The 18,562-nt window shown below is 38.7% G+C and overlaps 1 protein-coding gene across 1 annotated transcript in view; it reads left to right on the top strand.

Annotated features, from left to right (window-relative positions):
- LOC309591555 (cytochrome P450 2W1-like) overlaps positions 1–18,562 on the top strand; it is a gene marked incomplete at its 3' end in the record, with an annotated part of 160,924 nt that overhangs the window by 82,383 nt on the left and 59,979 nt on the right. The window lies entirely within an intron of this gene.

The following is an 18,562-nucleotide window of genomic DNA, read 5'->3' as shown; positions in this document are numbered from 1 at the left end:
TCTTGCTTATAAAACTGCTAGGTAATATACTCCTAAAATTGAATTATAGGCAGTAGTACATGGTATTTGTTGGTAAACAAAGCAGAGTCATGATGGTATATCAAACTGGCCCAGTTCTGTCTCTTTTTAAATTAAATGAAATCAAGAGGTTTTTCTTGTGACATGCTTTTCTTGTGATAACATATTGTATATTGTACTCTTCGTGATATGAATGAAGACAAAGCTTTCAGTGTAAATTTTTTTTTTTTTTTGAGTCAAGCAAAATAACAGGAATCTATGTTGTCAGCTTTCATTTTAAGCACTTTTACGATAGCGTCATGCTCACAGTATGTAATGAGGTCATATGAGGAGTAGCTCCAGCCAGCTCCTTCATCAGCGTAAGCCATCGTAGCTCAGTATGTGTCCTCCTGTGTCCTCCTCCCCTGCCCTCACTGGTAACTGGATTGGACTAGATGCTGCATAATTCTCTGGATCTGTATTACTGAGCCTTCGCTGCACACATCTTTGTTGCACATTTACAGCAGAATGTTATTACTGAAGTGTGGAATCACATTCTGGTATTATTACATGAAAATTGATTCTGATTCCTCGGTATTTCAGAGTATATTATTAGCGTAGTACAACTAATCATTTTCTTACAAGGGGAATGACAATCGTAGCCTTGTCTAGATGCTGCGTGTGTATTTATAGGATCATGATGCCCAAATGTGGTGGCTAAACTTGGCTGCTTCTCCTGCTGGTTTCTGTGGTTTTGTTTCATTGTCCAGAAAAAGTGACAACATTCTCAGAGCTGTGGCATCCATCACCAGGATTCGTGTGATGTCCACTTTTGGCAGGAAAAGAAACAGGTATATTTGTTTATTTGGTCCTTTAAATGTTATAGCAGACTTCATAGTTTATTATCTATCTTTAAGAAGTTTTGTTTATAGTTCTCACACCATTAAAATGTCACATTAGTGGCACAGTCTGAAACGTATTTATCCCACTCAAAAGACTCAATGGTTTATGCACAGTCTGTTATGCAAGTAGCTTTACTTTAGATTTCTTCCCTTTTTTCTTTGATCACTTGTGTAATGTGTTTGAAATGTATGCCTGATGTCGGTTCCTTTTTCTGTTCCATTGCGTGCATTTGATTTTGCAGCTAAAAGGATTGAATACTAAATGTTCTTTTTGCATGTGTACATAACAGCATTTTAGTTTTCTTCTTTGAGACAGAGCAAGGGAATTCCTAGGATTTAAGGTCTGATAAAGTAACAAAAAAATATAACAAAACCAAAAAGACTGAAATAGAAATGTATTTTTATAATTTTGGGGATTTTATACTGTAAATCAGAGCAGAAGGAACAAACTATTTCAGAGATAATACTGAAAATGAAAAAATTCCAATTATTACATTATGTCATCCACATTGTAAGAACAGTACAGATAAACTTGGACTTTCTTAGTGCATTTTTTTCCCCCCTTTACTAACCCACCAGTGTTTCAGTAACCAGGAATATATGGGTTTATGGTGACTTGGTATAACGAATCCAGTGCTGAGAAAGAGAGTTGTATTCAAAGATTTTTCCTTTCTCCTTCCTTCTTAAAGTAGAAAAATGCTAATGTTTCCTTTCCTTTCTGAACTTCCAGACTGGAACAGTATTTGATAAGCTGGCTCCCAGGGTACAAGTGCCCTTCAGAGATCCTCTTTGTAGAGCATATGAATTCTTCTGTTTAATTTCTTGCAGTTTTTAGGCACAGCACAGCAAGTTCAGTTTAGTTTTGGTATCTGCACTAGACATAGCATTTCAGTAATTTTCCTATTAAAGGGTTCTTAGTGATTCAGTGCTGAATGTGCAATGATCCTACAGCTCTGGAGAGACTCATTTCTTTCTCGTCCCATATGTTATCTTTAGCCAGGAAGCAAGGAGGGGAAACCATTTGAACTGAGATGCCTTCGGATACAGTATGAGCAAATATAGAAGTTCAGACCTTACTAGACAGTTTTACAAACTGCAAGGGAGGATCTGATTGTGGTTTTGCCTACAAACACTTTTTATCTGTTGAGTGAGAGTTTCTAATTACAACTGTGAGTGATTTTGTGTCAGCCATGTGAGCTGTATGAGCATTCAGAACTGAATTATCATTACAAGTTTTCCCTGTATTTTTACTTCTTCCCCCTCCTCAATTCACTTCACTGAAAAGGTGAGAAGAAAGAAGCACTGGTCTTGAGCGAGGAAGAGAGATTTCTCTTCCTTCAGTAGACAAAAATGGAAAGCCTAAGCCAGTGATCTGACTGACACCTCATACCAAAAGCTTCCCAAATGATCCAGGCATCGTACAAAATGCTAGCATCAAACCAGCCAGTATGGAGCTACTCAGCTCTACCAAAACCGAACAGTACTGCTCTTAGTGAAGGACACCAAGAAGCCCTGTGCTACATCATGTACCAGGAGCAGTGTTCCTGGTCCTAACCCTGGAGATCTTCCCACCCTCAGTGGTACCTGCCCTGCTGGACATGGACATTGAACAACCAACCAACTGCAGGACCAACCGAGCACGTGTGTGTAGACCAGAGTGCCCCCACGACCACTGAAAGAATATCTGCAGCTTTGTCAAAGGTGTCTCCATCTGAGAGTTTAGCAACTTACACCTTCGCCCCTCATTTCTTCCTGAAGGATGATGCTATGTCCAACGCTTGTTCTGGGAAAGCCATCTTAGTCTTATTGTAATAGTTTCTAATTACTCATTTCTGCAAGATCACTGTCCGAGAGTCACCACAAGCCAAATACTCTGTGAACAACTATCCCAAGAATTTGTTAATTACTGTGGAGCCACTACAGCTCTTCAAAATGTATTGCCTGTATCGATACCATAAATCCACTTTCCTCTCCACTTATTATGGAGCCCTTTGTATTCTGGGTTCTGTGTTAACGAAGGTACTGAGGTGCTGCTGTGGCCTGTTCCTCGTGCTGCTGGCTGTCATGTACAGACGAGCATGTGAGATGGAGACACAGCTACAAAAGACCCTGCTAACCAAGCAAGTTAGGTATTTTATGGTCTAGTTTTTTAAATTCTGATTATGCGTCTGGAGAAAGAGCCACAAAAATGCTACAAAACTTTCTGTCTTTGTAGTGGATTTCGCGGCTTCCTATTTGCAACATTTGTTGTGTGTAAATTTTTGCACTTTGGCCAAAACAAGACTGTTTTTATGACTTTACTTCCAAATGTGTTGAAAGCCTATGTTGCTGTATTATTTATTGTACAGCACTTAAATAACTTTATATACTGAACATATGCTAAAGCAGAATTCACAAATGCCATCTCCCTCAGTGTAACTTTTGAAGTACAGTTGGTGTCCTATTGTAACTGCATAACTTTGTAAGGAAGACCGATCATTTAAAAGTTTTTGGACAGAATTATGAAAATTATTAATATTTTAAGTTGTTACAGTACCAGGAACATTAAGCCTAATTTGATTGAAATCCAAATACAAACCTTATTCTAAAAAGCTAAAAAGAAAGTAATGAAAGTTTTAAGGCTTTTATGATGGGTGAAGGATTTCAGAAGCCTCTAGAGGTCTGTGTGCTCTTTTATATGGGTTACGTTTCTGACACCTCTCAATGTGGGATTTAAAGCAGTTTTTTTATTTGAAAGGGAAGATAAACAGTTTGGCAGTAGATCTACTCTTTGAATAGATAAAAATGCTTAAAAAAGCTTGACAATTGCTTGTAAGAGGAACTGTATTAGAAAGTTATTTTTCTGCTTTTATTTCTAGTAAATTTATAGGCTGAGGAGTTTAGGAGGCGTTCCAGGTTAATTATTAATTTGCAAACAACAACTCTTTTTCAGTCTTTTGATCATACTTCCAGTTTTAAACTGAAGATAAACCTTGAGACGATTATGCTTTTTGCTTCTTTAGACTTTGTCTTTTTCAGCCTGTCACAAATTTTGCATCGATTTTAATATGAATGTTTCGACTGTCAAATATTTATTCCTTTCACCTAAGTGGTATAGTGACATATTCCACTGCTGTAAGGATAGGTGTTCTCTGGTTCAGAATTTAGCAAGCAGTAGCGTATACCTGCACTTTAATAAAGCTTGTGCGGTACCTGAGTGGCATGTTAATTGCACCTTTATTTTTTATGGAAACATTGTAGGTTTGCACTTAAAATATTTACTTGTTGAGTACTGTATTGTTCAAAAGGTTATTTACTTAAATATTATAGATAAAAATATTCTAGTAGAATAGTAACGTAGTAACCGATGTATAATTCCTTTTCTACTTTGGCCAAATCCCCTCCCTGCGAAGAGGTCATCAAGAAGGTGGAGCCAGGCTCCTTGCTGAGGTGCAGAGCGGGAAGGTGTGAGAAATGGTCATAAAGTCAAACAGGGCGTTATAGCTGAATATGAAGAAAACATTTTTCACTGCAATTAAGCACCAGAGCACGCTGCCCAGGGAGGACGTGGGATCTCTGCTCTGGGAGGCTTTCCACACCCAGCTGGAGAAAGCCCCGAGTCACCTCGCCTGCAGCCACCACTGGTGGACCAGGAGCGGGGAGCAGATCCTGATTTCTGCGTGCCCCTTGCTTGCTCAAATTCCCCACACATTGTCTCACCTTCATACAGCGATTGCTATCAAAGCTGTCTCTGATGAAATCTTGTTGGGCTGTAAAAGTTGATCTCAAAACTTGGTCTGAGACCAAATTTAATTTGTTATTCTTCAGATACTGAACTACTTTGCCCTGACACGAGGGGAAAGTGATCAGCTGCACAGGTGGATACAGCCTGAAATATGTCTAAGAATATCATAGATGTGCTTGGAGGGAATTACAAGGAGAACAGAGGCTGAGCATTTCTTTTAAACAGACGAACAAATTTTACTTGCAGACAGAACTGGAAGACATCATGATTCCTCCAGACATTACTTTTGCAGTAAAAACCATCATGAAAAGCAGCTCATACTTAATAATACCTGATTCAATGGTAAAACTGCTACCTAAACTGGCTCTCCTTATTTAAGTAGTAGATGAAAAGTGTTCTGCCATATCAGTTCTTATAGTGTATCTGTTCTTTCCTATTAAAGCACTCCTAATTCCTAAAGCATTTCCCATTAGGCACTAATGTCCTTACAGTGATAATCTGTTAGGAAGGGTCTAATCCAAGACCAGGTAAAAAAAATCTTGAAGTCTTGTGAGCTCAATCTAAATTTTATTCTGTGGTGCCTGAGGGGGGAAAAGTCCTTTTGAATAAATTTGTTCTCTTTCTGAATAGATAACTAGCCAAATGCCTTTCAAATATTTGTTCAACTGATCAAATATTGGTTTAGGTTTAGAAAACAAATTAACCTAGCATTTGAAGAACTAGACATTTTGTACCTGGACACTTTTCTGTGTCATTACTTCTGTACCAATGACCCCAAGTACTTTGGTCAAAATGAAAGACCCTTCTGATGAAATTAGTCAAATGTTTCTGCAACTTCGATAATTCTTACTGTTGTGTGGACTCCTGTTAAATTAGCGCAGTTGTATGTTTAAATTCTAGTACTTCCACTAGGGAAAGCCCAACCAAATTGCACTGCTCTTTAATGCTGATCATGTGGATTTTTTTTTTTTCCCCTGAAGCAACTGAAAATATAAAGAACAGTTAAAATTAGTGTTGTGTTAGTCTGTTGGTATTGGGTGAAATCAGTTTCATATGCCTATACGTAATATTTAAATGAGAAAACAAAGTTGTAAGATGGAGCAATTTTACAGCAAAGCTGAATAAAATTACTAAGCTAACTTGTTTATAATTTTTTTTTAAATCAGTAAAGTTCTGCATAAACCAAGGAAAACATGGAAGTTCTTACTCATTTTCTTTTACCTTTTTGCTTATGAGAAAAGTGCACCAGTGTGTCAAATTTAAGTTTTTACTTCTACTGTAGATACACTGATTTGCTGGGTTACTTTTATATTAGCTATATATTTTTAGCAAAAAAACCCCACTTGATAGTTGAACATCAGTTTAATTTTGTGATAAACATGTTTCTAAGTGGGTAGGTTGAAAAGGCAGAGGAGTCTTCTGTCCTGACACTAAGTAAAACCAGTCCCAGGTGGAACTTCTCCCTCTGTTTGGAGGGGTGTTTGATTTAGGCGCCTGATTGCCTTCTGTCTCAATGGCTGTGCCATTGCGTGGCATGTACTTAAGCTGGGTGAGGTACCATTCCTCTTCCTATTCTTGAAGTAGAGGCTGTGAACTCCTTTTTCTCAGTGTAAGTGTAAAATTTTCTACTAAGTACCTGACGTGAGTGTACTCAGAAACACAGGCATATAAAATACATTTTTGCATGCTTCCTATGGCTAAGAGTTGTAAGTAGATCAAATTAAAGTTTTTGCAATGACATTTCAAATTCTCCATTGGTGCTTATGATTCCTCTGTGGTGTACTACGGGTTGTACAACGTATCACAGTGTGTATCCGCTCTGAGGTTACAGACTTCAGCGATTATTGTATGTTGCGTTTCCATAATTATGACCCTTTTAAAAAGTTTGCTAGAGTTTAACCTTTAACAGGGTATTGCCGCTTGCTTTGAGTAATTGCTGAATTGAATGATGTCTTCAGGCATGATGCAACTCCAAGAGGAAATGCAAAGGGTAGGACGGAGGATGGCAAAGCCTGTTTTCTCCTCTATCTTTAACTGCCTTGACCACATCTTGTCATATATTTGCATTTGTATAGTATGTGAAGATAATTTATTTTCTTTATTAGATTAGATACCTTAATGAAGTTATGGGTATGGGTTATTATTAGATGATAGCATTTGTTTATTTAATTAGCTTAATAATAAAAGCGAAATTTTATTTTGAACTCAGTCATCATCTGTTAAACTACTGGAGCAGTTTAATAATTGACTGCTACCATTACCCATCCCAGAATTAGCAAGCAAAAAAAAAAAGAATTTTTGCAACCAAAGGGAAAAATCACATCTGAAGTTTTTGTTGACCGCTGATCGGTAGGTAGTAAGTGAAGGGGATTTTCTTGCTCATTCTAAAACGCAGGAAGCTAACCAGCATCTTCTCACTGCAGTTATAACTTGAGAAGTCTAGAAAACCTGACGACTCCAGTTGGAGTCTGTCTGTTTGCCTGTCTGTTTGCTTCCCGGCTGTGCTTCAGAGTTTTTGACGGGCAGGAGGTAAGTGTATATGCTGAACGGTTAAACGCTGCCATTCAAGGAACAACAGCGATAGCAGCCGAGAGCATCATCTAAAGGGAGAAAATAATTGGACAAATAGCTCACCTAAGAGGAGAGAGGGACTTCGCTTTTATACGAATACTTTCAGTGTTGTGAAATGTGAATTCTGTATGCTATAAAAATCTATATATTGCTGTATTGGTTATCTGTTGAAGTTTTTTGAATTTACTTGTTTGTGTCTGCAGGAAAAACAGCTTTTTCAAAATGTTGTTCTTATGGAGGTATTAGGTCCACGTTGTTACAGTCCTATTGCAAATGCTCACCCTCTGTGTAGAAGGAAAATGGTTTTCTTGGATTCCCCGTTGACTGATTCTTGCCTGACACATTTTGAATAATAAAAATATGAAGTATACAATATTGCTAGTCTTGGGTTAAATCACAAATTGGAAATGATACATTTAATAATACCACCTCGTTGTTTGCTTTCTGATTTGCTTAACTTTGAGAAATAGTAGCTGCCTTCTGGGTGAGGTTCTCAGATTCTGTATGCAGTGTTAAGCGTCCATATCTGAGCAATGAACGGGGAGAGCTGCCTCTTCTCCATTTGGAGGTGTTTCTGTTTACCTGCTCTGTCCTGTGCTTTGTTTGGGGAGATGCCATTTTTACTCTCAACCATCTCTCTAAACATAGAACAACAGCTATTCCAGTCATATCACTTATGTGCTCAAGGGTTTTATGTCCTCCACTTTTCTTACATGTTTACTTTTGCCTTTGTTTCCCTTTCTTCCATTGCACTCTCCTTTGGTGGTATTTCACATGTTTTAGCGCATCCATCAACCTTGTTTTGCTCCTTGTGTTACCCCATCTATTCCGCAGGGTCCCCCTCCTGCCCCGCAGTGGCCTCCTGTGCACTTACCAGATACTCCTGCTCTTTGTACTTTCAGTTCTCCTTCTGTTCCCTCCTGCATGTAAAAATTAATTCTTCTGACTCCCTTCAGTTTCTTGTTCCTTTTTACTAAAACACTTCCCACTCCCTGCTGCCTCCTTTGTCTACTTTTTCGCAGCCTCTGACTGAGGTCATTGGAAATGTTGTCACCGGTCTTCATAAGAACCAGCCTCTTGGTGACTGACGTACCCTTGTGCTTCGTGGGAACAGCCTGAGTTCAGGCCCTCGGAAGCAAAATTATGTTTTCTGCCTTTACTAGGCCTCTACTGTCATTTTGAAATTAGAGGGAAATAAGTGAAAGTCCAAAACTGTCCAATGCATGGCACTCCTAAAAAGCAGCAAATATCAAAAGATCTGTGATAATTTCAGAGTTGGCAAGCTGAAGTTCATCATCCCTGTACTTAAAAGGTAGGATACACATAGCAACATTACGTATTTCACACTTATATTTATTACATTACATATTTTACACTTATATTTATTTTAAGGAATGGTGTCTTCAGCCTGAGCCTGCAAAAAATGGGATCCCACAAGCTGCACAGCCACTTGCTTCCACCTTTCTGTCACCTCCTCTTTTTGCTGGCAGAAATATTCACAGTGAATTAAATTGAGGAACTGATTTGGTTTTAAAGTAACCTTTGGGGGAGGATAGAGAGGTAATTTTAACTCAGATGAGTTTACAAGACTACAAACACTTGTGCCAACCCAAGGAAGAGGTGGGAGAAATTGGAGAGTGTATCTTTTGGCAGCAGTACTAACTTATGCGGGTTTAAATTGTTCCTGAAACTATTACCTGAGATTCTTTTATTCATAAGTAGAGCTTTCTTTAGAGCCTAAACGGAAGTATTTGGTTGTGTAATCTTTCACTGTAAGCAAAATATAGTACATCTAATTTATAAGCATATTGTTTGTATTGCTGCAGTCGCTGTGTGACTATATTTCTTCCAGTAAGTTAATAATTTCTATTATATATAATGTGGATAGTCTAGTGTAAGGCGGGAAGGAAGAAATCAGAGCTCTGTGTAATGACATTAAGCTTTTAGCCGTATAGACAGCTTAAACGGACTCCCAGCTGCTTAACATATGCCCTCTGCCTGAACTCGTTTTATCACTTGGTATCTGACTTCTCTCAACATATAAAAAGTTGATGTGATTGATAGTTGGTTATATAATATTTGTCAGGGTGAACTGAATCATTATGTGTATAGGTTCAAGAATATAGAAAAATAAAGCTGAAAGATACAACAACAAAAAATCCTGACATTTTTTTCCATTCATTAAGCTTACTTAAAGCAACTCTTTTTGTTTGCTGGAGTTAGTGGTTGCTGGTTTTTCTAAGCAGCAATTGCTGAGTGATTTAGAGTACATCTCTGCTCTTTTGTTTGGATTTCATTTGCAAAACCATTTAGAGTTATAAAACTGTCAACTTAAGAACATTCTATGTATTTTGCCAGTGAGGGCCTCATATATGCAGAGTTTATATTTTTCTCTCCATTTTGTGTGCCGTTTGAATTCTCCACTGTTCTTCTTTGGGCTGGTCATTAGAATAAGTCCCATGCCCTTCTTTAGAGCAGCAGGAATCATCAAAGTAATTACAAAATTGCATCTCAGATTAGTCATTAGATAAACGAATGTATAAGATCTGCTAACCACAATATCTCGCCCTTGGCCAAGCCTAGCCTAGCAGTGTAGTAATAGAAGGCTATGCTGATGCTTAAAAACACATGAAATTTAGAAGGTCTGACTGCAACTAGAATTGAATCATACATCTAAACATTAGACAGCATAGACCAGAACTGTTAGTTACGTTAATTACAGTAGTTAAAACACAGTCTGGTACCGTTCTGAACTCTCAAATTGCCTAAAATAACTACCACCTGGGAGCTGAAAAATGTTATGCAAACTGTATTACCTACTACTTGGAGTTTTGCTCACTATGTTTCTCTCCTGCAGAATTCCTCTGGCAGCTAAGCTCAGCTTTACATTGCGTGGAAGTTGTAGGGCCCAGGTCTGTCGTCATTCTGCACAAGGGTCTTCTCTCGTGGCCCTCCTGCTGGTTCTCTGTGCAGAAAACTCTGGAATATTGTCCAGGTGGTTTCATGTATTTATTTCAGATTTTCTTTTCCTGTTCTTCATAAGGTATGGCGGATTTAAAATACCAAGTACTTAATCAAATTATATAAATGTTGATGTGACAGATCTGGAATGAGAGAGGAGCTGTATCACCTTTGGGAACTGAACAGCATCATGGCTAACTCTTTAAGGTTCTTTGATTTTGTTTGTTGGTCTCTGAGCAGCGTTTCCACCTTGGTGAAGAACTCTCTCTGTCGTGTATGTTTTGCCAAGCACAACTGGGCTTTGTGCTTTGTTGCCGTAATTCCTGAGCTGAGGGCTCCCTGCAAGGGACAGGGAGTGCAAAAGGCCCTGGGTGGGATGCAGAAAGCAATGGCTGTCAGCTCTGTTTGCCACATTGGGCCATGCTAATTGCAGCTAAGTCAGGCAGACACAAATGTGCAAAAGAGCTGACATGCAAAAATGTATACAAAACAAAATAGTTTGGGAATGTTTATCCAGTTGGAGGCTTTAGGAGCTATAAGCCTTTTCGATTTTATATATGTAAATGTAAAATGAATACGTGCTGTATGAAAGGAGAAAATGTAGTTCTGTGATACATTGTTGTGCTGAACATGTGCCTGAAAGTTAGGAATTTTTAAGCTGAGAAGTTCCACAATTGGTTTAAATTTATGTTACTGTGGGCAAGTAGCAAAGTTTGGCTTAAAACTGCCAACATGAACCATACTTCCTGTCATGAAAGTTGTCAAGAGTATTTGATGAATCAGATTATCATCTTTCATTTCCAGTTGTATCCCAAGTCTAATCATAGCAAGATCTGGGTGTAGAGGTTCAAAAAAAAAAAAAAAAATGTTGTAAATATTTTCAAAGCCAGGAAAAGTATGAATCATGCTCCTGTTTATAACTTGAAAGTTGGAATTTATCATGAATTTGCACCTCTTATTGTTACTGGATGCCTGGTTGGTCATGTCCAGTGGGAGATAAGTCAGTGCTTCAAAACTGGTTTGGAATTTTTGGAGTCAATTAATAGAAGTTTTTAAAGGTCAGTGACAGATTTTATGAAAGCATTAAATAAAGGCAGAGTTCATTCAGAGAATCTGGAAGAATCCTGTGCAGGAAGTATAATGTTTTTATCTTTGCTATCTTGAAAGAGAACTAGGTGTTGACTTTTCTGGCTTCGCTAACTTTTCCAGTGTTCCCTGTTCACCTTGACTTCACATTTCAGTAACCTCCTGCCTGCATCATCACTGGCAGGAGGTTATCTCTCCATTTCTACCATATGACCTTCCAGTATCATTTTAGTTCTCAGTATTCCAAGGGAAAGTACTCATTTCTAGAGAAAGTTTTAAAAAATAAAAGGAAAAAATGAGAAGATCTTTGTCAAACTTTTTTTTTTTTTTTCCCCGTTTGCAGATTGCAATTTTATTTAAAGTGTTTTAGGAAACATCTTGACTTTTAATTTAATCTTCAGCAGAGAAGTGCGATATCTACTTTCTCATGTCACATTTGTAATACTGGAATGTCTCATGCTAAAGTAGAATCTTTGTTTTAATTTTTATTTTAGTTTGATTTTTCTATTTTAAAGTATGTTGTATTGTTTGCAAATAAGAAGAAATATGAAGCTTTTCTGTTGCTATTCAAAAAAGAATTCTGACACCTTGGCTTTTTTCCAGACCAGTTACATTTTTAAAAAAATTTCTTGAAGATTAGAATTTCCCTTGAGGTGGACCTTCCATTTGCTATTAATCTCTCTCTTCCTTTGTTCTCCTTTTCTTCTGCCAAGCATAAACTACTTCACTTTCAAAGCTCTGCAATCTATTCCCACTCTAGCTATTATCCCATATGCGCTATGGAAATGTTGACTCTTCTTTCACTAACAATTGAAACATTTACCTTCAACAGTCTGCACTTTCTAATGACCATCTCCAGTGCTTTTTTATGCTGTGCCGCCCTGTGTGTAATGAAGAAGTTGCTTGCTGTTCCTACCTTAAAAGTTTCCTTTCTTTTGATCCCTGCAAAAATACATGATAACAGAACAGGTATGTGATAAACATAATCCTTCTGTTAGTGGGTTGGTCTGTGTTTTCTTGTATTTCACATGTTATTCCATCTGTAATTATCCACTCTATTTTATACTTAACTTTAAAATTATGTGGGCAAATGCCGTTTTCTGTTGTGTTTATACTTGGTTTATCAAAAATAAAATGTAAAATGTAACTTCTGCATGCAAAGCTTGACTTTGAAACTAACATGAGTTCTAAATTCAACCCACATAAATTACAGTATTTCTTTTATAAATATGTATAAGCTATTATTATTGAAATGTAGATGAATACGATTTTATTTTAGGATAACTTGCTAGGTGCCTTAATTCCAAAATAAGCAAACACCACCAACACCTTGTTTTGTGCCGCTTTTACAATGATATTTTTCGGTGTGGTCTGTTGAAATACAAACAGGTTTTATGGAGCATTTTTACTAAACAGTCGACAGGTTTTAATTTAGGGTCTTAAATCATAATTGTTTTTCAATTTTCTGCTCTGCCTCACAAAAGCATAATGAGGGCACACCTGATGCTATAAAAACCAGATGTCATTTCAGTGTTCCAGGACTGTGTGATAACTTTGGAGAGCTTAAGAGTTAGTATCATAGGCATACAGTTATCAGCGAGCTGACAAGAAAGCGCGTAAAGCATTGCTAAATAAATAGGATTTGGGAATGGATTGCACTTTAATTTCAGAGATTTTCAAAATGCTGAAAATATGGATGGAATTTTCTTAAGACACTTTCAGGAGACCATTTCAGACTGACAAATGTATTCAAATTCTTTCTTCCTACCAGTTGTTTTTAATGAGAGAGTACTATTTGCCCTTGATCATTGTGATTGGAAGAGCAGCAAGCAGACCTGGAGGAAAGCTAGATTGTGTAATTCATGCCAGCTCTTAGAACCATTATTCCTTTACCTTTCTCCTTCAGACAAAACTTGTGAAAACGGGATGTTCGGTGGGAACTGAACTGTATGTGAGATACAAGCGGAGCTTTATAGTATTTGTTTCTTTAAACGGGTTCAGATTCTGCATACAGGTGTTCAAAGGTCTATTCATGGAAATTATATATATTTACAAGAATAGTCATTTCATAGGAAGCAATTGTCACAGTCTCAGTCACCCATCTCTGGTTATCACAGGACATAAAGTCAAATGCAAAAATCTGTAATGTCCATCACATCCATTCCTTATTTTGTGTTAAGATGTCTCTCGCTTCATAACCAAACTTAGGGTCCAATTCTCTGTCTCCCAAACCATTTATCCCATTGTAAAGCAAATCAAGTGGCAAGACATGAGCAGAGGTTGTTGACACCCTTATGCTCAGTTGTCATGGTATGAATGTGCAGGACAGTTGAGGGGCTGCTTGTGTTGTGGCTGTTGCTGTGAGTGTCTATTTTAGGGTTGTTGAATCATGAAATGAACACATTCTGCTAAAGAATTGAATCCTGCCCACTCCGTTTTCTTGAGTGTCTCCTTTTGGGTCTCGTTCATCACAAATTGAAAATTGCATGTTCCTGCATATGTGTGCATGTGCAGTTGAGTATTTAGATAGACATATATACGAGATACGTTCTGGTATATTTAACTATTTTTTTTAAAAAGACCTTAGCAGAGCAAAGTACAGTGGTACTAGTTTTGTTAAATAAGAAATTAATGAATAGGAATTTGTTGAGGTATTATTTTTTTCTTTTAATTGAATGTAAGAACACAGAGAGTTTGAAAGTAAAGGATATGTACCAGGACATTAATTCCCTGTAGCTACAGATGCTGTTGAACTCTGGAGCTGAAGCTAATGACAATTTGTTGGTAAAGAGGTATGAGGTTTTTTAGGGGTTTTGATAGCTTTTTTTGTTTTTAACAAAAAATTTCTTTGTAAGTAAAACATAAGGATTCCTATTTGAATCATAAGGAAAACTGCCTTTCCTAGGGATTGATAACCCTTTAGTTTTTGTTTAATAATTAGTCTTCTGCTTCACTAGTCTTTCCCGTAGATGAGGGAAAATGTACCTTCTCCAACTGTGTGTTTAAATATGTTCCATTTTTGAGTCGGAATGGGTACGTTACAGAGAAGCTGTCAGTTCGAGACTGAGTGAACTGCTCAGCTGAATGAATTCAGTACTATGAGCATGAACCACTGGTGTAAATACGAAAGGAGATACACGAAGTGTCAGATCATGTTCATTTGAAAGGGATGGCAACACTCTTTTTCCACCAGTGCAGACACAAGTATTATGTTTTGCCCCAGATGGGCTATCCAGGTGTTCAGCAGACCCCGATATTTGCCCTTTTATTGTTGAATTTCAGCATTTTGGGAACAGCCATTTAACTTGTTTTGTAGAATCCCAGATCTTTCCCTTCATAAAGATTTAGATAGGTGAGATTAAAACAAAATGTTTGTCCTTCCACCTTTGAAAGCATTTCATCTACTTTGCTGACTGTTACAAAACCTTATATGCCATATATTGCTGTAAAGACGATTGGAATGAACTAGTAGGAGCGCTTGACTATGGTGAAGATGTGATTTCTTGTTGAGGACAAAGTAGTCCTGATGATATGAGACTATCAAGACTAGAAGAAATGTGAGAAGTAGGTTCCCCTTAGTTCTATTTTGTTGTATCCAACTCGGCAAAGCAACATGGGATTCTTCCAGATACCCATACTCTAAAGGCAGAGTCCCTGAAGGACTGGGTTACTGTTCAGGGAATCTGCTTTAATAACACTGGCATGACTGAAAAACTTTGACAAGTCTTGCCTTGTGGTATGACTGCTAGAATATCTGTATTCGGTCAAAATGTCTTCTGAATAAGAAAACACATGATACTTTTTTTTTATGCTGTGTGTTTGAAAAAGAACACGTTCCATTAACAGTAAATGCTATGGAAACTCCACTTAGCTTCTGAAAAACACATCGCTATAAACAAAAATACCCTGCACTCTGCTTTAAAGATAATATTTATATTTTCTGCTGAGAGAGTAATGAGGAGGAATATCACCTGAGCTTGAGAATGTCGGTACCAGTGATATGCATGGTCCAAGTCTCACCTAAGCTTTCCTTGTTTGAAATTTTAAGTGAAGACTTCAATGAGTTCCTCTGCATAATGATAAATTTAGCTCCAAGAAGAGCGCAAAACAGACTTGTTGATTGGTGTGGGAGTGATTGCTGTGATTCCTGAACTGTGAAGGTGCTGTCATTTCTGCAAAGGATCTGTGCAGGGGGGGGAGGCAAAACATGCAACAGCTTTTGAAAACTGTGGGAAGTGAGGTGAATCTTGGGTCTGTGGATATGCCCAAAAACTTACATGGGGCCATCTTCTATTATGAATCACAACTGTGCCCTTTTTTTACTGTAAATTATTGTTCTTTAATTACATCTTCAGCTATAATTGTACGACTGTTCTGTATGAAGAGTTCAAAACCGGACTGATAAAATCAGCGTAAAATTTATTACTATTTAAATATAGCCTCAGTTATTTTCATAGCTTGATCAGAACAGTTCATGCTTTAAAAATGCTCAAACTTACATTCAAAAATAACAGTCCCTTACTTTTGGTCATGGAGGTGTTCTCCAGGTAACTCTGTAAGTGTGTGGGTCATTTCCATTTACACGTGATGAGAAAATAATAAAATCACCCTTAAAAGGCTGCATTTTCCAAAGAAAGAGCAACATTTGCACCTGCAGAAATACACATACACTTGCTGTACTAAATTCTTGCATTCTGTCTGGTGGTACTGAAATGGAAGAGATGCTGGGAAGTCTCTTCTCTCCACCATCAGTCATCCAGACTGTGTTTGTACCCTACAGGTTGGGGATAAGTGCCAAAACATCCCCTTGAGGGGTCCTGAGTGGAAGTGGAGGCATCCAGTCCCTCCCCAGCTCTCTCCGGCAGCGAACATGTGTGTTGCTGTCAACGCCTAATGGTGGCCAGCACAGAGGGCGCAAGCATGGTTGCTCTTGCTCCGTAGGCACCTATTTATTGTCTGTCCCAGTGAATTCCTGACATTGCTGGAAAAGAGATGTAGCTATCATCGTTTTTGCTTGCCTTGCAAAAGGCAGGCTTTGATTTCACCGTTCGTGTCTCACTGAAGTCTAGATAAATCATCTGAAGTTGGCCAAAAACTTGGGAAGGATGCTGTGATCTACAGCTGTGATCTGTGTCTTGCCCTTTTTTATAGGGGTATCTGTATAAAAACTGCATGCATTAGGGTAATGGCAGAATATACATGTGCTGGGTAAACTCTGTGTTGGTCATTCCTAAACAACGTGCCAGAAAATCCCCCTTGGCTGTATTAACAAGTAATTGCAAAGTTCTTTTCAACAAAACTATCAGGCTAGCCCCCATGCATGCAAGTTGCTGTAATTCGTGGTGCAGATCAGCACATGGAGCTCAGTGCAAGTATGTACTGTATGTGGCTGCTATGGTGATTAAAATACATAAATAAAATAGATAAATATGGACCATATTAGAAATTCATTACTGGCACTGTCTCAGATCACAGTCAGCTCCAGCGTGCGGTGTCAGTCGTGCTTCCTTACTCCGAGCGGGCCCTCCTGGACTGGGAGCGTGAGCTCCTTCTGGAGGGGCTGGAGTTACGCAACGGCCCCCTCCTACCTTGTCAACCAGCAAATTCAACACCAAAACAGTAAACAAAGGGCTTTTGTGCATGTTTTATAGTTCAGTGAGGATTAGTGGCCCAACACCGTTTTCAGACAGGACAAGCTTAGTGTTAGCTTGCCCGAGGTTAACGAGGGAGGACGTGGGGCGGTCTGCAGAGGCTGAAGCGGAAAGGTTTCGGACGCGGTGCAGAGAATCGTTAAAAGCGGGTGCTGCTTACCTGGGTCGGCGCGTCGGTCACGTGCTCCCTAACGTTTCGGCCACTTTAGGATGTGGATCGTGCTGGTCTCAGGCGCTTGCTTGCAGTCCTTCCCGCAGCTTCAGAGGTCCCCTCTGCCGTGGTGGACATTCTCTAGCCTGTACGTTGGCTCCGGGTGAATCAGATCCCTGCTTTTCTTTCCCCTCTCACCTTTTAGCATTCTCCGACTGTAAAATCCATCCCTTTCCTGAAATGCAGAACGATGCACTTGTCCGATGAAGTTTTTCCAGGCAGGATTCAAATTCCAAACAAGCCTTTCATTTCCTTCACGCAGCAGGGAGAGCGAAGGCAGGGAGGCGAAGGAAAGCGCTCGCTTCCTTTAAATCCCCACCAGCGTCTTCCCTGCGCTGGAAGCGAAGTAGCTTGTCATGGTGATCTTCAGAGTTTAACTTCAGGGGGGAGGGAGAAAGTGGAAAGCAAACTGAATGCTGTAGGGGAGATTTCTCTCTTCCCCCACTGGGCCCCTTGCCGACTGTTTTTATTGATTTCAATCACTGGAGGCTAGCTGGCTCTCAGAAGAAACACTGTGTAATGTGTTCTTTCCTGGCTTTCATTAAAGAAACTCAATGCAGTGCGGTCACGCTGCCGAGCTCGCCTGGCAACCTGCCTACACCCTGTGGTACCTCTTTCATTGGAGGAGATGGAGCTCGTGGTTTGGGGTTGCTTTATTTATTTATTTATTTAAATTCTCCAGCAAGGATTTCAAAACAGCCTATGCTCTGCTTCTACCTCCTCTCGCAGCCCAAAGCTTTTTTAAACTTCGGAATAAATTGTCAGCATCCCTAAAGGGGACGACTTTGGTGGCAATGCTAACACCGAGTGTGCGACACTCTCGTGCTCCTTCTATTAAAATACCTCTGTGTGTTTTTGGGGAAGGGTTAAAAGGGCTGTGTGTAAGCCACAGGGATGTGGATACAAACGGTTTCCAAGGGGTTTTTTTTGGTTTTTTGTTTTTTTTTTTTTTTTTTTAATTCCATCTTCCTCTGATTGGTTAACGTGGTTTAATTAGGGGTAAGAGAGTAAGCAACATCCTTTGACAAATACGTGAAAATTCCTGGCAGTGCTGTAGTTGCAAATGAAGCAAAACTGCATTCCCCAAGCCTGCAGTTGCGGTGGTGTCTTAAATATTTCTGTTGTATTCAGGACTGTGATACTGGTGGAGAAAAATGAGAAATAAAATATGGTATTAATTTATGCCTTAGAACTTAATCTGCTACAGTATGTATTTTATAGGAGCAAACAATCTATAAAGTGGAATTCAACAAGCTAGGTTCTGTAAATCGTATTGTTCTATGTGCCTATAAATGCTTTCATTTAATTTAGTAAATTGCTCAATTTCTTCTTATTCAGGAGTTCCTAATGATAACAGTTTATGTGCTCTTCAGAATTGGATGTAAATCTATGAAACATATAAAGATCACATAGTTGTAAATTAAGCCTGGTTTCAAGCTAATAAAGGTGCATCTATTCT

This window comes from Platalea leucorodia (genome assembly GCF_965183815.1).
Source record: "Platalea leucorodia genome assembly, chromosome: 5".
Lineage (NCBI taxonomy): Eukaryota > Metazoa > Chordata > Aves > Pelecaniformes > Threskiornithidae > Platalea > Platalea leucorodia.
Note: the sequence above shows the minus strand (reverse complement) of the source record. Positions and strands in the feature narration are given on the sequence as shown.